General features: G+C 41.2%; 1 protein-coding gene and 1 non-coding gene across 2 annotated transcripts in view; both read left to right on the forward strand.

The window, feature by feature from the left end:
• The window catches only part of DYNC1I1 (dynein cytoplasmic 1 intermediate chain 1), a 266,491-nt gene that overhangs the window by 168,995 nt on the left and 73,415 nt on the right, over positions 1 to 24,081 (forward strand).
• On the forward strand, positions 2,996 to 3,148 carry LOC123387113. Its single transcript, XR_006601471.1, has one exon. It is a non-coding gene; the product is annotated as a small nucleolar RNA SNORA62/SNORA6 family (small nucleolar RNA).

Below are 24,081 nucleotides of genomic sequence, written 5' to 3' on the forward strand. Positions count from 1 at the left end.
CACGCTGTCATTAGATTATGCATTCTGACCACCCTGCAGTGCTTACCCTGGTGTGGTCTTTCTCTTTCAAATGGAATGAATAGAATCAGAAATACAGATCTTAGAATTATCTGTATTGAGGTAAGTGGAAAAGCTATATTTAGAGCCTTGGCCTGGTCGGAGGTTTTTATTTTTACTTTTATTTTTTCCTGATTTGGTTTCTTTGTTCTTAGCATTCTCTTTTTAAAGAGTATTTGACAAGGACCTGAAGCTGACAAGGACCTGAACCCCCAGCCCTTATTTCAGAGGGAAAGCAGACTGTAGAGTGATACTAACTTCATTTGTATCCGTGTTTAAAATCCTCAGTTAGCTTTTCTTCTTATGCGTGGTTTCGCTTCTCATTAAGATTCTATAAAGCGTATAGATGAGATCGCAACTCATGGCTTTCACCATCTAGTTTTTGGTTCTGGGTGAGGTTCCCACTGACCTTGAAGAGAACTACCCCCATGAAGAGAGATGGGAACACAGGAGGGAATGTGGGCTGGTGGTTAGGAGGGGGACGGAAAGTCGGGGCTTGGCTTCTAGCTGCCCACACTGCTGAGTCACCTGGGGGAGTTGCCGAGGCTTTGTTGTCATGTTGTGGAAAAGAGACTTCCTGCCATCTCCGTGGAACTATGAGGTTTATTGCAATGAACTCGATGTCTTCTCACATCAGTTTTTGTCCTCCACCCCCCCACCCCGCCCAAAACACACTCACAAACACAGCCCAGATTGTGGTCCATAATCCAGAACAACAAAAGAGCTATGGACATAAAGATAGACATTAATGTAAATGCATTTTTTAAGGAGTGTTTTGACCAGAGAAGTGTTAGAATTTGATTTAGGAATTTTAATTTTACTTAAATGAAGGGTAATTTTCATATGCCCTGACTGATTAAAAAAAAGAGGAAAAGAAAAGAAAAGAAATGGCATTTTTCTATATTTTCTTGAATGTAGCAAGGAGTGGTTATTCAATAGAAGTTAAAAAGAGGAGAGGGTTATGAAAATTATTAACGGGAAACCTCACTAAAATGAAGTCAGGAGGTTTCGGAAGAGGGAGCTCTTACCCGCTACTGCTCCTGGTCAGTTGCAGACCCGACAGGAAGAGACAGACTTGGCCTGGTGCATGGATACCACTCTACTACTCCAGCCAGAGAAGGAAGCATTTCCTTCATTCCCACTCCCCACAGGCAATGTCTCAGCCAATGAAAAACCACCTCCTTGGAACTCCCAGGTCACTCCAGTGGACTTTAGTTGACAACATCCGTTCCACCTTACCCCGTTTCCCCTTAAAAAGCCTGCCTCTCTCCCCCACCCCTCCAATCCCACCAACTTGCCTATGGTTTTGCTGCCACTTGTTTGTCTTGGGTTGCAATTCTCTTTTTTATTCCTGAATAAATCCATATTTTGCTGGTAAAATAACAGGATGAAGAATTAGAAAGTTCTTTGACAACTAGGGCTACATATTCAAAATGGGTTCCTGGGGTGACCAAAATCAAAGCATATGATAGGTGCTTAGTAATTAGAGAACAAAGTGCATGGACACAGGACAGCTAACTAATGGAAGTAAACCCAGGCAGCTTTCCTTGTGATAATGGGTGTACTGCAGGCTGGAGAAATCCAGAAGCGACATCTCAACCATTGTTGTATAGATTATGATCCACTCTTTGAAGCAGACAGCTGTGGAAAACCAAAGAACACATCTGACGTAAATGTAAAATTACATAATAGATACAGAATATATGGATCGGACAAGAGGAGGAGCAGCACAGCACCTAGTTTGTGCCTTTAGGAAAAGACATAAGGAAGCTGACATGTACAAGCATGGCATGGACATTGGGAAATACTTCTTTTATGTCGATTGAGTATGACTGATACAATGACTGAGGCTTGAGCTAGACACTGATTCTTATTAAGTCAAATAGCAGGAGCGTCTTTCCTCTTTGGGCCCAGAAAGCTGGGAGCAGAGAAAATGTCCTCCTGGCTCTTGTTATCTGCCCTCTTTCTGGAATCTTCTCCCCAAAATAATAGTACAGGCAGAATTGATGATTGGGATTCATTTAGGGAAATTAGATTTACCAGCAGGATTTCGGCAGATAGATTGTGTCACAGACAATTCCTTATCTGAAAATAGCAGTGGAGGAGATTGTATACCTTACAAGTGACTGAGTGAGCTCTTTGATGCAGAGGATACCATGAGAATACACCTTAGAACAAATTCTTTTTTAATTGTTCTCTTTGTCTTATCATCTCGTATTGCAAGTGATCAAGCCGAAGTTTGATATTATTACAAAGCCTGAGACTTCCCAGTGTTTCCTCTGCCCCATTCTTGTGCCCATATTCCTGAAGGCACAGGAGTCCAACACTAAAGATTTTATTCAATTCCCTAAGCGCCCTTCCTTCCTTTCCCACGCCCTGAACTGTCTGAGCTGGGCTCTCTCCAGTTGTGCTTCATCAGGGAACTGCCCCAGAATTACTGATGCTATGCAATGAAAGCCAGGGGGCAATAAGAGCAGATTTTCTAGCCCATCCCTCCCCACATCCTCACCACTCTGCCACCCAGCCATTCACTGAGATCGGAGAAGCCTCAGTGTCAGGGAAATGGGTATTTTTAGGGAGTGGGTTTCTACTGCCCTTTTAGGATTTTTGTCAGGATAAAAGAGATTATATAGGTGTATCAATCTGCTGGAGCTGCCATAAAAAAAAATAAATAAAATAATGATAATCCCATAGGCTTAGTGGCCTAAACAACCGGAAATAACTTTCCCACCATTCTGAGATCCAGGTGGCAGCCATTTTGGTTTCTGGTGAGGACTCTCTTCCTGGTTTACAGACACCTCCCTTCTAGAGATGTCCTCACTTGGTAGAGAGAGGGAGAAAGAAAGCAATCTCTTTTTACTGATTACCTGCCAAAGGCCCCATCTCCAAATAAAAACACAATGAGGGGTAGGGCTGCAACATATAAATTTATGGGAGATCTGCCCATTGGTTGAGCTTGGAGTGGAGGCCACTGGCTGGCGGATGAACTCACAGTGTAGGTGGTGTGCTATGTGAAGAACATGTCTTTCACTAACACCACAAGGGTCTCTGGTCCAATGAGTGGGGTTGGATAGTAATTCTTGCTACAAGTAAAAAAAAAAAAAAACATGTGGAAGATACAATTCAGTCTATAGCAATAAGTGAACTGAACCCATTTTGTAGACCCGGGGGCAAGAATAATGAAGATGGGGTTGACCCAAGTTTTGCTTTCATATAAGACCAAATTAGCGTGCCGAGTAAGAACTATCCCTCCTGAGGACATAGGTTCCAGGGCCACCCTATATGGAGCTTCCATTCTCTGGAATATCAGATCGTGTTTTCCTTTAGAATACATTTTAATACAGGCGAAAGTAGGTTTAAAAGAATACCAGGAGTGGGGCGCCTGGATGGCTCGTGGGTTAAAGCCTCTGCCTTCAGACTGGGTCATGATCCCAGGGTCCTGGGATCGAGCCCCACATCAGGCTCTCTGCTCAGCAGGGAGCCTGCTTCCTCCTCTCTCTCTCTGCCTACTTGTGATCTGTCTGTCAAATAAATAAATAAAATCTTTAAAAAAAATAAAGGAATACCAGGAGTTTCTTTAAAAAAAAAAAAAGGAAATGAAACAAAACAAAATGAAAAGGAAAGGAAAGAGAGAGTCTCAGAAGGGCAACCCTCTCCCTCAGAGTAGTAGGGTGTGAGGACCCAACACAGGAAAGGGAACTGAACTGCATGAAGGTGGGTTGTAGTAATACCCCAGGCCACGTTAGCATCCACTGAGAATGTTTTAGGCTATACCACCTCTAAGAGGGGTGCTGTGCAATGCCTTGGCATCTTTATATTCTAAGCACAGATCCACTTCTGGACTTCAGGCCAGCTATTTCTTAAAAACAGACCTTTTTTCCCCCCTCTCTACAAACTTGACCAAAACCTTTTGATTTATGGATGTCTTTAAGTTGCCTAATATTGTTGAACATACCGTGTTATTAGTTAATTTGAGATGTTCATAGTCCCTAGTAGTCACATTATCATTTTAATTCATTTCAGATTAGTGGTTCTCAGCAAAAAGCTATCCCTTCCCATTTCTGTGATTAATTCTTGAAATTTCTTAAAGGCATTGTTATTGAAGAGAATCTGTGAAAGTGTAATCATCATCCTTATTTCTGGGGCAAGTTTTTAACCTCTGTTGTAACAAGTAGTCTACACTTTGCTTTTACCATGCTTATATTTGATTTAAAATTTTAAAATGGTATGTTCATTATTAGCCAAAGAATTAAACAGGGTGTTGCTTTTCTCAATCAAAAGATTTAGCTTATTCAATTTTTAATTGTAATCTCTGCATGAATGTGTTGAGCTCATACCTCTCATACCACAAATCATTGTTGCTGAAATAATTTCATATCTACACTTTTTGTTGTGGTCTCTCAAGCTGACATGCTTTCTCCTAATGACTTGTGTAAAAAGTATTTCCAGCACCTATGTCCAGTAAGGTGGGTTATTCAAAAGTACCTCTCTGCTTCTTAATGACTTGGTCAGTCATTATGTTGAGTAGGTAAAATTAAATTTATCCTTTATATATGAGATAAAACCTTTATTACTTTAAAGTAAGTTTTAAAACAATGAAATAAGTTTATTATAACTATGGTCTTCTGAAAAGAGAAAGGGACGGGAGCAAAAATTGTACACAAGTGCCCACACTCATATAAATACACACACACATACCCCCAAGACTCTAAAATCCTAGTCAAAAGCTATATTTCATAAAAGAGAATTATAGTAATGTTGATGGTTTGCCAAACCTCAAGCAGTGACAAAATCCACAGAGTGTCCTGAAAAGGATGCCTTTGCAAAACCATGCCTCTCCAGATGGTTTAGATTAGAGATGTTTAAAAACACATGGCAGCATTAGTTCGGTTTAGAATTCATAGTTAATCCAGTAGATAAAATAATGCAAATTTGAAACCCTAGCCTGTGTATCAGAAAAATCATCAAATCTTAACGATTGCTCTTAGGGGAGGTTGGTATGTGATGTGTTGATTTTTAAATGATCTAATTGAAATAATAAAATTAAGCAAAAAGGGGTAGAAAAGAATTGAAAATGCAAGAGTATAAGTAAAATTTTTCTTCTCTGCAGAATATTTATTCCTTTGAGCTGTCATATCCAATCAATTTGTATGGGATTCGACAGCCAATTGTCATTTCCTGAGATAAACTATGTAAAGAGGTTGCATTACAGAGACAGCATGAAAAAAATGGAAAAAAATAATTCCAGAGCATGAAGCAGAGAGAGGCCACAAGGTCCCACGGGGTGCCCCCAGGATCTGCTCACCTTGTTCAGAATGGCAGATAAGCAGCTTACACGCGAGTTTTCCCTTTGGTTCCTTAGCTTTCCCCCGGCGTGTACTATTTCTGGGAGCGAGTTCTCTTGCTCAACATTTTAGTAAATTATTTTGCCTTCTATGTGGTTTTTAATCCTGGTGGGGGCTCTTTGCAGATGGTGAGGTCACACACTGTGTTCTCCTGCATGAGATGTGAGCAGTTCCCCTCGGGCCCCCAAAGGCTCCATCGCTAAAAGCCTTGCTCCCGCTGTCCCTTTCCTTGTGTTTAAAATCAAAAGTATCCCGCCCTCTGATCCCACAATGGGGTAGCCAGTAAACAAGTCCTGGAAAAGGACTTTTGTATGGGAGCATTATTAACGTAATGATGTATGTTATCATGTGTGCTACCTGCCGCCCAAGTAAAAGCCTTCAGCTGGCCGAAAATCGCCACGAGAGGAGTGTTCACGCAAGAACTCAAAGCCTTTCAGAAAACACAAGACAAAGATTCGACAAAAATAGAATCAGGCGGTTTCAAGCAACAGCTGATGGGCTTCAAAGGGCTTGACTCTCCAAGGTGGCACAATATTTAGTTCTCCTAGAAAGAAACACATTTTGAGCATTTTCTAAGTATAAAAACTAGAATTGCAGCTTTTCGTGTCTGAAAGAGCTCCACGGTCAAAGCAAATGTGCTCCATTAGTAACAAAGTTGCACACACACACAGAGAAAGATGTTGGAGAGGGCACACCCTGTGGACAGACTTTGCATGGATTCTTAGAGATCTCCATCATAAATTTAATTGAGTTTCATTTGGGCAACAGAGACACTGCATTGGCCAATCTGAACTTCTGACCCATAGGTCTGCCTCCATATCCATTTAATATGTGTAACCAGAGGCTATATTTTTGTTTCTCCATCTAATCACTTTTAAATGGAAAGGCATCCCCAGCTAAGTCGAATGACCATTTTAAGAGAGTTTAGCTGTGTCCTACTCTATGGGGAGTAGAGAGATTTTTTTGCTTCCCCTTTTGTTTTTTTTTTTGTGTGTGTGTGTGTGTGTGTGTGTGTGTGTGTGTGTGTATAAGTTGTTTCCCGTATATGAGTTAATATTCCTTGCATTAGGCCTATTAACATGTAGACTTGTAGAATCTCAGGGTTTGAAGGAAACTTCATGGTTTTGGGGGTCAAACACCTATTTAGTGCCTGAATTCTTTTGAATTCTTCTCCTTTCCATCTTCCCCTGTCAGGCTGTCATCTTGCCTTGCTTAAACTTTGCTCATGCTCCTGTCCCAGAACAGACCATCCCCTTTCTGGTCAGTGCTGCCAAGTTTCCCAGCGTGCCTGCAGCAGAATTGCCTTTCATCCAAAAGGATTATGCATCACAGACAGGCATAGTCACCCCAGAATGTCAAGGGGAACAGTCTCTCCAACAAGGCAGCTGGTTTTGGGTTGCTGTGGGAGAGGAAATGAGCCCATGAACACAGTACTGTCTGCCGTCCCCGACACCTTTTTCATGGGTCTCACCATCTTTGCGCTCACCTGGCTTTCTTTGACACCATTCCATTAAAGGTACAACAACCTGCTGTCAACCTGTTGCTACTAAAATTGATGAGGAGACTTCTCTCTGGGGGAAGGTGTTCAGTGAAAGGAAAGTTCTACCTGTGCTCTCCGTGTTGCCCCTCCCCCACCCAAGCCACACTTCTGATCATGCTGTTGACCTGTTTCATGGTATCTTCTATAATGTGTTTGCTCAAATTGTGAGCACTTGCTGCCTTTGCAACTGGATTTCACTGGATTTTCCCATCTATATAATGAAGCTGCTGAGACAGGCTTAACTCAAACCTCCTACCTTTCGAACATTACAGTATGTTCTCCCCTTTGGAAGAGGGTTATCTGAGCCAAGTTCTAGGAAACTGAATCACAAATTCAGACAACATGGAGAATGAAAGCCAGTTCTTAATCAGATATGGCTCACTGGAGGAGACCTTGATAACTAACTGAATTTTTTTGAGAAGCAAATAATCATAGGGTCCAAACTATTTTTTTTTTTTTTGGTCTAAATGGGAATTTTCATGTATCAGTTTCTCTACTGATTTGGGACACTGTTACAGAAGTATGAAAATATATTTGCACCAAGAATATGTGATAACCTGATCTGGTCATCTAATGTCAGGGACCTGATTGCTTTAATGAAGAGTTACAAAGGTTTTGTTGTTTGTATATTATACTTCATAAGTGGACATTTATGAAATGCTGGAAGGACTCAAATATCATTTGTTCCCCAGCACTATTCTTCATTTAGTTAGAAAGTACCACTTTTCAGTCAAAGTAAAGGGAAAACAGTTATCCTTTATTTATTTATTTATTTGTTTTTAAAAATTTATTAAGTTAATTTTATTTAATTTTTAAAAAATTTTTCATTATGCTCAGTTATCCTTTATTATTCTGTGGTAACTTCACAGTTGATTAGGTAGCTCTTGTGTCCTAGGAATAATATCAAACAAATGGGAAAGAGGGGTCTTGAGTTTCTTAGACCTATATTATTTCAAAAGCAAATTAAAAATATTTCCCTCAAAAAAAAATTTTCACTCAAAACCCTTATGGCTTTTTTAATGCTCATTTCATGGACTCTTATTCCTAGAGATCCAAGACTGTTGAATCTTTTCTATGAGTACAGTACATTCAAGTCAGAAATATATTAATTACTGCTCTCAACCTCAAGGTTGAATAGGAAGGAGATATATATATCTATATATATAGATATATATATATATGAGCAAATATATTACTGTTCTGCATTGTTCCTGCTGAAACCCTTGAGTGAGCACGAGTGTGACTGATTCCTAGCAATAATATTGGGGCACATAATCCTGGGACAGCAGAGCACTGCACAGGGTGACACACTGGGAAGGAAGAAAGCATAGACATAGGGTAAGGCTCTTTGTTTTCACCTAGAGAGGACAGTCTGCCTTATTCTCAGGTGGGTGGCTAGTCAGCCCAAAGAAAAGCACTTTAAGCATCTGTACAGCCTATTTCTCAAAGACCAGTGGATTTGGGCTGCCTCATTCACATGTAGCAAGGTAAGAAAGATGATGCCTTGGGAAACAGGCCATATCAGTTAAAGCTGAGTTCGGCATAAATGCCAAGACCGAGCAGGAGAATTTTTACGTGCCCGAAGCCTGATAACTTGGAGCCTGAATTCTGTTCCCTCTCTCTGGCTCTGAGCCAGAGGGGCCACAGCCTATTTCGGTAGTTCAGCTAGTTCAGTCACCACCCGAGTTCCAACAGGGAAGTCAGACGGAGAGGAAAGGAAGCTCGCCAGGCTGCCCAGATCCATGTTCACTCAAGACGCTCTATTTATTATTCCACTAGGGAACGCTCTGCCCTTGAAGGCCGATCCGAGGCGGGTGGGATCGCAGGCAGCAGGTATGCCATGAACAACAAACCCATATTCTTAACATATGTTTAATTTGAGTGACTCCCCTCCTCTAAAATACCTCTTGATTTTAAATCCACATCCTGATTTGCCCACTCTTGTTACCATTTTCTGCTGCCTGTTCTGAATTAATCCTTTGAGGTGGTCATTCCCCGGAAAGAAAAAAAGGAAAATGAGAAGAGAGATGCAAAGTTGGGAATGTGAATGAAAAAGGATGGGGGACAGCCGAGGGAAGGGGACCATTAAGTCAGTCTGTTTCCATGAGCTGGCTTCTCTTTGAGCTGTGTAAGATGGGAGAGGGAGAGGGAGAGGAATACAAGGACGAGGCCCTCAGAAGGTCATCCCTTAATATCCCTGCTGAAGAATGGGAATCATTCTTGCAATAGAGCTCAACTTCCAAAGATTATTTTGATTCTCCGTCGTACTTCATCTCAAAGAATTGATAGAATCTAAAAGTGGTTAAAATGATGAAAATAGTTTCCACAGTAGAAAATTAAATGATTTTACTAACTGTCAAAGTCAGTGTTTAAACGGAGATCGTTTGAATTATATTTTTTATGGTGATCATGTCACTGGGATGTCTAAACATCCTTTATAAAAGTCATAATCCCTGATTCTGATCTTTCATCGACAGAAAACGGAGTAAAGGTTAGAAATATTAGCCACCAATTGCTTTGATTTGTAAAACCTGTAGAGAAGGTGGGTTTTCCTGAGGAATTCTGAGTTGAAATACATTCTCCACCTTGGAACTATTAATCCTTTAGGAGTTTTTTTCTACATGTTTCTTAGATATATTTCCAGCTCAGAGGATTATAAAACTGCTTCAAATACTTGATTTAGAATATATTTAAAAGGGAAATAACGATGCTGTATGCTATTAGAGATACTCTAAAATAGCAAAATACTCTATCGCTAATATCATCAAATTCATTTTCTTCTATGTATTAATCTGTCTCTTTCTCAAATCCTGGCTTTCCTGAGCCACACCAGACTGGTTTAATGAGGTCTCATTAACAGTGTAAACCATACATCAATAGTTCTCACTTCCTCTGCAATTTAAGATTTCTGGTCTCTGCGCATTCTCCGTCTTGTTTTCTTGGTCCTCCCAGAGGAGGTACGAGTATGTTCACAAATAAGCTTTCAAGGCCTAGCTGTGGCTACAGGCAGCTTGCTGGACTCTGGCACCCAAGCCCCGCTGCCTTCCCACCGGTGACTGCCCCATCAAACAACAAAGGCTTGCCCTTGCTCATGGGCAGAGCAAGCTTTACAGCCATGTGATGGGCTTTGTTGCTGTGGGGCCATTGTCACAGATCTTGTTTGGGAGCCCTGAGCAGCCTGGTAACTGCCAAAACAAGCCAGTCAGGGCATATTCCATGAAGAAGGAGGCAGGGTGAGTCTCTCCCCAAAGAGAAGATCCTTTGTATCAAGGAAGCCTGAATGAGGCAAGCTGGTACTGCCCTATCTCCCAGGTTCATAATACATGCTCTTCAGTCTCTAGAGTTGACCAGTAGCGCCCCGACATTAGTAGAGTCCCGGCAGATGCACCGCATGGGTCCGCTCTCCATGGCTGTCTACATCGCGCACACCGCTTAGGCTCAAACCCAACTACCTGGCTAAGCTTATTTCGAGTGTGAAATGTAGTGGTCTTTACTTCAACCCTGGGGCAGATGGTATCTTTTCCAGAACAACGTCACAGACCTTTATGGTACCTAGCACCCTGCTTACGTGCCAAGGCTACCATGGTGGGTATGGTCTGTACTCCGCCTGTGAGGAATTCATCCCTCTTAAGTCAAGAGCTAGAGCAGATGATCTGCAGTAGATTGCGAACTATAAACCTGAACTAGTTAGTGCGTATTTCACCCAGAACACCCCCCACATGGTGTCGTCTGACTTCAGGGTTGGTGTCAAACACTGAAACTGGAGTGGAAATACAGGGGTGCTTAGGTTAGTCTGGAGAAACAGCCTTCGGAGGCTGAGCTAGCTTGCATTAGGAGGGAGGCGACCTCACAGGAAGAATACCTACCTCCTACCTCAAGATCCTGCAAATGGTTTGGGGATGGTTGGTGAACCACAGGTATTCCTAGGGCTGGTTCTTATTAGACAGGAAAAACGAGAAACCTCGCTTTCCCTCATCCTTGCTGTGGAATGAAACCAATAAAGGCAGTTACTATTTAGACAAGTGAGTGAATGCTGTCCATTTGGGAGAGAATGTTCCCGGGGAGGAACTGACCAGTAGAGGCCACTGAAGGGCTTTTGGGGACGGGGGGAGAGCACAACCAGACAGTAAAAAGTAAAGCAGAAATCAATGGCAACTCTGTTAACATCATTAAGTTAAATCTACCTAAATCAAAAGCAGAAGGAAAACCTTACCTTTGCATATGTATTTTTGTCATTCTGCAAATAAAACATGTAGTTCAAAACCTGGCACAATGACTGTCTATGTAAGACCGAATCCTATAGAAGAAAAATACCTTAGAGGAGTTTGTATTGCCAGATGCTTGGCATCATGTAGTCAAAACATTTTGAATGTGTTTTAAAATAGTCTTCCAGATGTGTGACAACTTAGACAACTAGCTAGAGCCCTTGTCTACACTTTAGAAAGGCAGGGGGGACTGAGGTACTTATTCAAATTATACAGGAAAATGAAACACTTACTGCCTTCCGAGGCTGATTGCCTTAAAAAGACGTAGGGTTTGGGGGGCTTTTTGATTGTTTGTTTGCTTTTTGACAAAGTCATTCACCTCTGCATTTGAGCTGGCCAACATAGACATAGATGGAACTTCCCACAGTACTTGTATTTGCCATGTGAAAAACATTATCACCACTGACTACGGCATTTTCTGACTCCAGGAGTAGTTATTTAGAAATTCAACTTTATTTTGTATTTGTCCTGCCTCTTGATAGTAAATATTATTAATTCCATATATCCATCAGTTTGCCCAGTTTCTTTACATTTTAAGGCTCATGTTCAGAGTATTGAATAAGGGGAAAAAATACATAGTAGAGATTTGTTTACCTTTGAACTAGATTTTCCCATAGTAATTCACATTCTTTAGTGAGAGCTATGTGTTGTGCTAAGCCCAACTCAGGAAGGTTATATGTGTAAACCATAGGTGCTAAATATTTAGTGACCTATTAGAATTGCAGGAAAATCGGGGATGTCTGGGTGGCTCAGTTGGTTAAGCGGCTGCCTTCAGCTCAGGTCATGATCCCAGCATCTGGGATCGAGTCCCACATCGGGCTCCTTGCTCGGCAGGGAGCCTGCTTCTCCCTCTGCCTCTGCCTGCCATTCTGTCTGCCCGTGCTCGCTCTCTCCCTCTCTCTCTCTGATAAATAAATAAAATCTTAAAAAAAAAAAAAAAAAAAGAATTGCAGGAAAAATCGTTCAGGGGAATTTATACCTTGTGAGGCTTGCACAGTTATTGCTGCTAGACCATAGAGAGATATTTCATTTGTACTTAAGATAATCAGTAAGTAAATCTGTGGACTTTGTCACTGATAGAAATCAGTGTGGTTACCACTTTTATAAAGAAAAGAATGGCTAGGGGGGGGATCCAATTCTGAAGTGTTACTGCATGTCAGTCTAGTTTTCATTACTTATCTCTTACCGTCAACATACTTAAGGTACAGTGTGACATTAATTTACAGTTACTCCCAGTTACTCCTTAATACCAGTTATACATGACACATTGATAGGACTGGCATTAAACAAATACTATAGGTTATCATCCCTTTTTGAATGCTACCATTAAGTCAACGATAAGACAGGGTTCCTGTAATTGTTTTGACTGAGAACTGGTAGAAATTTGCCGGAATGACACAAACTAACACGCACAAAATGTCAGTTGCTTCAGAACAGTGGAAAACTTCACTTAGCATAATTCCTTCCAGTCCATTCAGGTCAGAGTAAATGATAGGTATTCATCCTTTCTGATGGCTGAGTAATATTCCACTATATATATGGACCACATCTTCTTTATTCATTCATCTGCTGAAGGGCATCTTGGCTCCTTCCATGGTTTATCGCATGGAGAACATTAGGAGAAGGAAGGGAAAAAGGAAGGGAATCAGAGAGGGAGATGGACCATGGAAGATTATGGACTCTGGGGAACAAACTGAGGGTTTGGGGGTGGGAGTCGGCTTAGCCCAGTGCAGGCTATTAAGGAGGGCACATATTGCAATGAGCACTGGGTGTTATATGCAAACAATGAGTCTTGGAACACTATATCAGAAACTAATGATGTACTGTATGGTGACTAACCTCGCATTAAAAAAAATGGAAAACCTCAAAGTGAAAATATGTAATTGTCCATCACTACAGTTCCTTCAGGTTGCCCACCAAAATCATCCTGCGCTGGTGCGAGGAGGATCGGGTGCCCATAGGAGGTAGCTTATTGTCCTATATTTTTAACGGCATGAGACAAATGTGAAAGAGTTTTAACAGGAGATATATATGGGTCATGATTGACATAGCAGTTGGTAGCACCTCTAGTGGGAGAGTAGTTCAGGGGCCGTGACTTTGCTTTGAAGGATTTATTTTGGAGGGTGGAAGGTACATGACTTGGAGTTTGTTCATCATGAGGAAGAACTTGGGTTTTCACATGTAGGATTGCATATGCTCCATGCATCTTTACTCCTGCCTGAAGGTTACCACCCTCTCTTTTTTTGTTGGTTGATCTTTTTGAAATAGTAATTGGAGAAAGGAGTTTAGTATGAGATGGAATGCAAGGGAAGTGGAAAGGGGATTTAAATCTGTATCCTGGCTGTATCTTCGTCTCTATGTGACAAGTAAGCAACACTTAACTTGGTCAGGAAAATCTGTCACAACAGATTATATTCTGTCTACCAGAAGAAAGAGAATAAAATAGACCAGCATGGATTTTTGAAACTAAAACAGGGTCAGGTGAACATGAGCTTGGATCAGAATGAAGGTCGTACGTTGCGATCAATCAGAAGTGTACGGTGTACATATGACCCTGACTTTGGCTAGTGATGAGCTATGGGAATTCGCTAACCTTACAAATAATTCAAAGTATTTACCTTACCATTTCCTCAAGATATTTACAAGTTCATCAAGTATTTATTGAACACTGTGGTAGGCAGAAGAATGGCCACCCAAACATGTCTACCTCCAAATACCAGAAACCTGTGGATATATCCCCATATGAGACAAAAAGGGCTTTGCAGATATGATTAAATTAAGGATCTTGAGAAAGGGAGATCATTCCAGCTTATCTTGGTGGACCCAATGTAATTATAAGGATGGGTTCTTCTCAGTGAAAGAGGGAGTCCATAGAGTCAGGCTGAGAAGGAAATGTGATGATGGAGGAAGCAGAATGAAAGGGATGTGATAGGAGCAAGACTCTAGTAGCCATTGCTGCTTTGAAGGTGGCAGGTGGCCCTGAGCCAAGGAATGAGGTCAGCCTCTAGACCCTGGAAAGAAGTCAAGGAAACTGATTTCCGCCTAGAGCCGCAAGGAAGAAATGCAGCCCTGCTCACCCCTCACGTTCAGTCCTCCTAACCTCCAGAAGTGTGTGGTTATAAATTTGTATTGTAAAGCCACTCAGGGGTTGGTAATATTAGAGCAGCAATAGGAATGCACATACTTACTGGTTCTTCGGAACTGTTTTGAGCACAAAGCTCAACACAGAAAAGAAAAGCATACCTCTTGCCCTTGTGAGGCTTACAAATACAACATGTCCATTATGTTGCTTATGAGGAAATTAAACCTGATAGAATTAAGAGAATTTTCACACAGAAAATCGGTCTTGATTACCAGCCCATGAATTTTTACATGACAACATCTGTATCATATGATGGGGGTGGGGGGGGATCCCATCCTGACTCCCCTGCACAGATTTTATGTGTCACCCTAAAGGCTGCTGTCCTTCCACCAGCACAGGAAACAGCTTAATACAATTCCCATCACTTTTATTTATGACAGATCATCTGTTGATTTTAGGATGGATCATTTATAGAAAAACAGTTGGGCTTTTGCATTCTGAAGAGCTGGACCTGCCTAAAGCCATCAAATGAAAAGAAGGTGACCTTATCCCTAGTACAGTGGTTCTTAACCTAAATGAAGAAACCATCCTAAAGGAGTTAAGTCACATGGACTAAGTCCCACAGCTGTAGCAACAGGGCCCCTGACACAACTGGAGTTTCCTGACCCCCTCCCCAGTCTTAGCCCATTTTCCCCACAGACACTGGGGTGCCTGGATCCAGCTGCTCTTTCAGAATCTGAAATAGGAATGGAATCCATTTCACTAACCCACTTCCCAGCACACAGTGTGGATTACAAAAGGAAATTAACATGTAAAGAAACCTTTTGGAAACTAAAGGAGCCATGTTAGTTCTCTTGCTATAGTATTTGGCTGGTCTTGCATTTGGTGTCGTTTTCAAGTGTGGGGCTTGATTTAATGGACACAGCCAACAATTGTGGATCTAATCAAATGGAGCTCGAAGCACATAACATTCAGTGTGAGGGAGCTAGAAGAAACATTTTCAAGTTTTGGAGTGGTCTGACAGGAAAAGGGCAAAAAATATTCAAAGGGAGTTAGGAAATCAGGCCGAGGGATCTTGGTTTTCAGGTCTGTTCTAGTCAGTTTGTGAAGTATTGCAGACAATGCATTATAATTTATCACACTGATACTCTTAGATTGGATGAAACCCAAACACAACTCAGTTAGATGCAGATTAAATTACCTATTACTTAAAAAGGAGGGTGGTCTCACCAGGCCAGGATGGAGTTCATTAGCAGGCTGAGAAGTTTTTCTTAACTCTTCATCATCTGGTTTCATATTGTCCCTGGTTCCTCGGGAACATTGGACACCTTACTTTTTTTTTTTTTTTAACCCTCAGAGAAGTACACAAGCTACTCTGTGAATCTTAGTGGCCACCAATTCCAAAGACAAAATGTTCCTCATCACAAGTCTGTAAACAAAATTCAGATGACTATGAAAAACCACAGCACTTCTTAACAGAAAATCTTTTTTTTTTTTTTTTTTTTTTTTTAGGGAAAAGGAGAAAAAATACTCTCTTTGTGTATTTTTATTTAGATACCACAAAGCAAAGTATTCCACTGCATTAAGATAATGGACTGGCATGCCTGTTGGGTGTACTCCAGCAGATGAGTTCAGGAATTATGATCACGTTTCTTCCTGCTGACCAGCACTTATCAGCCTTATCATTCAATGTCTGAATCCTCAGACAGGATTCTACTGATGGATGGCCTTTCATATGGCTCTGCATTCTTTTTCCAAAACTGGAAACTTCAAACTCCATGTAAATGGCCTTTAATTTGTACATTCTGAATCTTATGAGGTAGGGTTAGCCCTTAGGGGACAAAAAAAAGGACATAGAAAAATCCCCAGAGTGCTGTAAATTCAGCCGTGTGATCCCAAAGGAATTTTTATTCGTACAGTTTTGTCTCTGAGTTTATTATTTTTGTCCTTCCTTTAAAAATCAGCTCAGGTTGAACATTGGGGAATTTGAAACCTACTTATCCAGTATACCTACATGTTATGTTAAGAGGGGACTTATTTCCGTTTAGGAATGAACAACTGGGACAGATTTCTATCCCTTTCTACACTCTAGTCACTCTCAGTCTTTGAGTCTCTTGTTAAACATCAAAGAATCTTCAGTGGAAAAAGCGTTGGTGTGGAAATTGGGGGCTGGGTGGGCCTTGGGATTGGGTGACAATCACAAAAGTCAGTTCACCCTTGTCTCTTGCATCCATCTTTTAGCAAGCACTTAAACCCAGTTTTTTTTCTGTCCTTCTCAGTACTTCAAAGTCATAGTTTATCAATAGAGCCACCAAGCTAGACATAGTCCAAGAGGTCATCTGGTTCATCTCCGTGCCTTAGGCATAAGCACATCTAAGTAATTCCAGGCAGGTAAAAAGAGACAAAGAGTGCTTTTGCCTTGTACCCCACTCTTCTTGGCTGCAAGACCTCACTTCCCCTGTGTTTCCCCCAAGATCTGTATTCACTATATTGTCTTAATATGAGAAAGGACCTATTTTTGCAAAATTCTTTTATTTTCCTGCTAAATTTAGAATGATCCCACTGATTCCATGCACCGTCACAGCTGGCAAAACCACTACAGTAAATTAAAGAAAAAAAAACATGTGAAGAGCATATGCAGAGTGGAACACTTTAGGTTGGGTGTGTATTTTTTTTTTAATGGTCCCCCTATAATTTCTGACCTCAGTGGCTTGGTAATAATCTAATGTGGGATATTCCATGACTCTTTGGGTGGATCCTCCAAATGGAGATTTACTTTATCAGCAGGGGGTTGTTGAGTGACATTCCCAGAGAGACTGCCTTTTCCTCCTCCTTTTTCCACCTCAAGCAAAGAATCCAAATCCTACAATTCAGAAGGAAATTGTCCACGGAGCAAGACAGATCTATCGTGCAATTATTTTTAGACATCCTTGCTAGTGCAACAGTTCTAAATCTGATTGCCCTGTTTACTGTTGTGTTTGTAAAAAAAAGAATACGTGATCACTGAGTTCTGTCGTGTTCTACAGCCGAACGCCATCATTGTTTTGTTTTGCTTTTTTTTTTTTTTTTTAACACGGCCAAGGAAGAATTCACAGACTAAAAAGCTGACTCTTCCTTACATGGCTTAGCCTGTCAAGGTTGTGGGGGGCATGGGCAGAAGGCCAGCGGGGGCAGGGGGAGGAATGCTGTGTTTGCCCTCTTTGTAAGGACTTAGTACTTTTTCAATAAAATTAAATTTAATTTGTGGCTACACTTCAAGGGAGATGGTTTGATGGTAAGCGTAGAGGAGTCCCAGCTCTGGATTTAGAGAAGTCGTGTGGCTGAATCCCTTAGCGTCACTTTCATGTGGTCCGGTGAGCCATTCTCAGAAACCGCAAACATTTTTGAAGATACTGAAGTGGAGACAGTCACAATTCTTTCCTACCTTTTTTTTTTTCTTCTTCTTTCATTCTTTTTTTTTTCTCTTTTTATATTAATCCTTCATGTTTTAACAAGTCCTGAAGTTAATTCTGCTTACACTTTTTTCCTGTCAAATTGGAAGTCTTTTCCTTCTGTTTGAGGAAAGTAATAAGTTCTCTGTAGTTCCCTCCTCATGTCAATCAAAGAGGTGAATGTCCACACGTGACATATCCAAGTATCAACTTCTTTTTTAATTTTTTTTAACTAAGCAAGATTTAGATATTTGATTTGAAGAAAGTTGTTGCTTCTTAACATATAAAGTAAACCATGTATCCATCTCTTCCTATTCTTTTTGTCCTTCTTAGTAAAGTAAAAGGTCACTTTCAGCTTGCACCACATCCTTGTTCCAGCCGAGGCCTAGCAACCTGGGTTTCCTCTTTCCTAGAAAAGCCACACTTTTCCAGGTGTGGTAAGTGGTAAGTCAATGATTAGAAGTCTGTACCGAAGAAACTTCTTTGACCCGATCATTTTTCAGTGAGCATTATCGCCCGATGTGATGGTATAGCCCTGCCTCACTTTATCCATAGTAAACCTTTTGGAATGAACAAATTTATAAAAATGACATATGTATGTGTATGTTAGTGGTTTCTTTTTCTTTTTCTTCTTCTTCTTTTTTTTTTTTTTTTTTTTTTGGTCAAAATGCTTATAAGACCTAAAAAGATTTTGGCTATCATCAGAAAGAAGGGAAGTATGAGAAACTGTCACAGTCTAGAGAAACCTAGGGAGGTAAGATGACTAAATGTAAGGGGGTCTCCTAGATGGGATCCTGGAACAGGAAAAGGACATTGGATTTTGGTACTAGCATATCAGTATTGGTTTCTTAGTTGTGACAAACGTACTGCATGAGTATAACAATAAGGAAGTTGTTAACTGTGGGGAAAATGGTGTGAGGGATAGGGGAACTGTACCATCTTAACTACCTTTCTGCAAATCTAAAACTATTACAAGACATTTATGAAAAAATAAAACAGAAATATGTGCTGATTTCTCTATAGAACTCTTACCAGTTCTGACGACTGAAATAGGAGCCAGAGCGACTTTTCCTTTTATAAGCAAAGTTTGTAAAGGAAACAGACTTTCCTTTTACAAAGAAAAAGGACCTTCCCAGTTGCTCTGCAGTATAATGTAGGTCCTATCCAGTCTGACACCTGGCATGAGGAGGGTTTCCGATGCCTTGTGTGGTTTGACAGGTTGGAGCAGTTATTTTCCAAGAACAGCTTTGCATTTTAAAGAACTTTTGCCAAGATTCCTCACCTTGCCTTTGGGTCATTGGGTCGGTGTTGTTTGCTGAAGCATGCAGGAGTGCCCTTCCCTTCTAGAATAATTAATAATTCACATCATTATTTGGGGGGTTAAACACTCATTTAAAAAGAACTTGTTTTGGAATGGCATTTTTCATTTGGCTGTATAGTGACAAGATGAAAACAAAGCATTTTCTCCCAAAGCAGTGACAAGAAATGCAGAGCTTGTCAGTAGTGACATGATCCGTCCCCAGCTGCTCGCTCTTCAGTAGACTCCTATGGAATGAGTAATTGGTCTCAATCAGTTCTCAGCAGGAAATACCCACCTCATGGTAAATATCACCACAATCGGTACTAATTAGCTCTGTTGTCACCTGTCACAACGGTAGGCTAAGAGCTGAGACGGGTGATCAGTCTGTACACGGCAGCACAAGTCCAGCTGGAGAGGGGTTGCAGAGTCAACGCCAAGGCCATCGTAGTGGGCAGGGAGGCCAAAGTCCCTCTCTGCCGTGTGGACATGAATGAAGTTCAGCCAGTGATTACAAGTCCCACAGTGTGGAGTCCTAGGCATGGCACTCCAGGGGGCGCTTGGGCGTCTCAAAGAGAAAATGCACCCGTCATTCAACGGAGGCAGGTTTTCATGGCATTTTGTCTTCTAAATCAGCCAGGCTCTTGTTCAAATCTGGGCTTTGCCACCTAGTATTCATTTGATCCAAGTCAGTGGTTTTATTTGCCCACTCCTGGGTTTCCTAATCTGGAACAATGAAGGCAAAACTATTCACCCTGTGGGACTGAAATAGCAATATCTATGTCTCTGTCTGTCTATGTCTCTGTCTTTCTAATTTAGAAAGATGTAAATACTGCTATTCACCACAGGTCTGGTGCTCAGTGGGTGCTCAAAAATTTTGGAATTCCCCCCACTAAGCAAATAACCATGTAACGTAATGTCACAATGCTAATGTTCATTATCCCCTTTAACAATAAACAGGAAAACATTCAGATGTTCAGGGTCAGCATGAAGAATGATGCTGAAGGGAATTTGGGGACCAAACCTTTACTGCCCTTTTTACTGATCCTTTTTTAAGAGCTCAGTCACTCAGGAAGGGAGAGGAAGCAAGGGGAAATGTAACAACTAGCCAATAAAATTACAGGGAATTAAGCAATGGCTTGTAGCAGAGGAACGTTTATTGGATCACGTGTGTCCCTGTTGGGCAGGTTGTGACCAAAGCACACGACACGTGAAGGAAACATCCCAGGGATGATCTACATTAATGCAAAAAGAAATACATCTCACTGGGACTTTGGGTCCTATTCTACTAATTCATTGTTTTAGAATTGGGTTCTCCAAATTTCTCGATGATAATTCAATAAGACCCCGGGTGCTGGTTAAATTCACAGACCGCTGGGCCTCTTTGAAATCCTGATTCAGAAGTTCCAGGCTTGCACCCAGGAATAACGTAGAGAATAGAGTTTTTAATCAACGCTCCATGTGCTTCTTATATTCAGATAAGTTTGAGAACCACTGATTTAAAACTGTACTTTTCACTTGACAGCAAATGGGAATTTCCTGTGTAATTTTTAAAAATAGCGATGCCTGGGTCTTACCCACCACCCCCCACGAAATTCTGATTTAATTGGTATGTGATGTGCCTCGAGCATAGGGAATTTTTTAAAGCTCCTTGATAATGCTAAGGTACAGGCAAATCTGGAGCAACTGATTTTGAAAATAGTCAAAGGGGTCCACACACCTACTGAGGTGATACAGGTAAATGACAAATAAGTAATAATTAGGTATAAAGTCACATCACATTTAAGTAGGTTCCCAGCACTGATTCAAGTTGTAAAATATGGCTTTAAAAATCTCATTTCAGAAAACTTTTGGGGAGTAGTCTGCAAATTATCTCATTGCCCTGGAATTTTGTTAGATTCAGAAGTACTTGCGCTAAAGGCACTACCAACTATGGTTTAGAACCTCAAGTCCCCAAATTTCCAGTGCTTGCTCTACAAGTCTGCATATGAATGAGAATGTGATGTGAATCCAATCTTGACTTTCAGTACAATCATCTCTGGGGCTAATATTGCACTGTTTTTCCTCTTCCTTCTCTTCCTCATTATCCAAACTCATTATATGTCCAGATTTGGAATTAACTACCCACAACAGGAATGATAACCGGCCATGAGGATCTGTGAAATGGAAGAGAGAGTGAACGTCTCAGACAGGAAGCAAGGCTTGCAAAAATTGGGATTCCAAAGAGTTAAGCCATGTAGCAAAAGGTGTAGTCACGCTTTCAGGAGACAGTTGTCAACCCAGCTCGTCAAGGCGGGACCAAGTGTTACTATGTGAGTTGTTTAGGAAGGATTTGCTGAGCAAAATGACGACCTTCTCTGTCTGGAAATATTTCTTCAAGTCACAAAGTAATCACTTCTAACTCTAGGTGGGGGCATGCTGTTGATCAGTCTTTAAACTGCATTACTAACTTCCAGTCTTCCTTTTGAGGAAATTCAAATTATTTATTTTAAAAGCCTGTGTTGAAATACACAACATAAAATGTATCAACCTAACAAGAGAAGAGAGGCAAGCGAAATGACCTGTTTGTAGGCAGGGTAAGAACTATCACGCTCCTCTTATGAATTGAGAATTGAGGCTGAGACACCTCATTCCGATTGGGATGGTTGCTAGAAAAAACAAAACAGAACACAAGCAAAAAATGACAAGGGTTATCAAGAATGTGGAGAAACCAGAACCTTTGTGCATTGCTGGTAGGAATGTAAAATGATGTAGTCACTAAAGGAAACAGGACAGTTTTTTTTTTTTTTAAATTAACATATAATGTGTCATTAGCCCCAGGGGTACAGGTCTGTGAATCGCCAGGTTTACACACTTCACAGCGCTCACCATAGCACATACCCTCCCCAGTGTCAGGAAAAAGGACAGTTTTAAAAAATTAAAAACAGAATATGATCCAGCAATTCCACTTACAGGTATCTGCCCAAGATAATTGAAAGCAGGATCCTAAAGAAATATCTGTATGCACCCATATTCATAGTAACATGAGTCACAAGAGCCAAATGGTGGAAGCAAGCCAAATGTCCACTGACAGATGAATAGATAAACAAAATGGGGCATAAAGATACGAGGGAATAGCATTCAGCCTTAAAAAGGAAGGGAATTCTGCGACTTGCTGGGACGCAGATGTAGTACCCCTTGGAGTATTACATGGGTGCCCTAGCCCCATTAGGACATTGTGCTGAGTGAGATAAACCAATCACGAAAGGACAAATACTATATGATTCCACTTACATGAGGTTCCAAGAGTTGCCAGAGTCCTAGAGACAAAGTAGCATGGTGGTTGCTGGGGGGCAGGGCCAGGGGGAGGATGGACGGGAGAATGAGTGTTTCATGGGTATGGAGTTCCAGTTGGGGGAGGTGGAAATGTTCTCAGGTGGATAGTGGCGATTGTTGCACAATGGTGTGAATGCGCTTAGTACCACTGAACTGGACCCTTAAAAATTGTTAGATTGATACATTTTATGTTGCGTATTTCACCGCAGTCTTTTAAAATAAATAATTTGAAAATGCGCAAAACAAAACAAAACGCCCGCATAAGGCTGAGAGGATTCCTACAGCCAGACAGCGTCAGAGCAGGAAGTCCGCTTTAGGACCTTCGAGGATGTCAGCCTTCCTTTCCTCCTCTGTGGTTCTCAGGGAGTGGAAAATGAAGATGTTCTGGGAGAGGTAAGTAGAATTGAACAATTTAGGTGGAGGAAAGAGTGATCATTATAGTCTAGGCAGTTGTCCTGAAGATAAGAAAAAAGGTTGGCGAGCTCCACAAATCAGAAGGCTAATACTTTTAAAAATTGAGATAAAATTGACCCTTTTAAGGTATAGAATTCAGTGTTCTTTAGTATATTCACAACGTTGGGCAACCATTGCCACTCCATAATTCCAGAAAGTTTTTATCACCCCCAAAATAAACCTCATGCCCATCACTAGTCATTCTCCATTATCCCCCTGACCTCCACCTTAAGCAACTACCAATCTGCTTTCTGCCCCTATGGATATGCCTCTTCTGGACACTTCATATAAATGGAGTCATACATTATGACTCCTTTTGTGACTTAGCATAATGTTTTCAAGTTTCATCTCTGTCATAGCATGTGTCAGTACGGTGTTTCTTTTTCTTTATGAATTACTATTCCATGGTATGTCTTTACCACGTTTTGTTTATTCCCCAGGTGGTGGATATTTGTTTGTTTGTTTGTTTTTCCACTGTTTGGTTTTAATGAATAATGCTGCTGTGAAGGTTCGTGTACAAGTTTCTGTGTTGTCATGTGTTTTCCATTATCTTGGGTGTATATCTAGGAGCAGAATTGCTGGCTCATACATTAGCTGCATGTTTAACTTGTTCAGGAACTGCTAGACTGTTGTCTCGAGTGGCTGCCTTATGTCACGTTTCTACTGGCATCACAGGAGTGTTGCCATTTCTCCATATCCTCACTAACACTTGGCATTTGCCCCTTTTTTGCCCCCCCTTCAGCTTTATTGAGGTATAATTGACATGCAGACATTTTTAAATCCTTGCCATCCTCCTGGGTAAGAAGTGGCATCTCCTTGTGGTTTGAGCTTTTGTCTTCTCAGCACCCAGGCCAGGTCTGTCTCTTGCTACACAGGAGCAGCTCACTATGGAAAGATACGAAAATTCTCAATGACTATAGGAAAGAGGATCATCGTGAGTGGTTTCTAATCTTTAAGAAATTGCATTTTTTTTTAAAGATTGTATCCATTTATTTGACAGAGAGAGAGTGAGCACAAGCAGGGGGAAAGGCAGACAGAGGGAGAGGGAGAAGCAGACTCTCTGCTGAGCAGGGAGCCCGTTGCAGGGCTCGATGACCTCAACCAAAGGCAGGCACTTAAACAACTGAGCCATCCAGGTGCCCTGGGGAATCAGATTTTAGAATGAGCTGCTTTTCATTTTTTGAATACAAACCGAGTCAAGAGATTGCAAGCAAGCTCCCTGCATCTTGGGTCCTGGGCACTCCATGACTAATGGGGAGATAACTTTCAGTAGATGGTCACTCTCAGAGTTTAGAA

This window comes from Mustela putorius, unplaced genomic scaffold, assembly GCF_011764305.1.
Source record: "Mustela putorius furo isolate JIRA1106 unplaced genomic scaffold, ASM1176430v1.1 tig00003845_pilon_pilon_pilon, whole genome shotgun sequence".
NCBI lineage: Eukaryota > Metazoa > Chordata > Mammalia > Carnivora > Mustelidae > Mustela > Mustela putorius.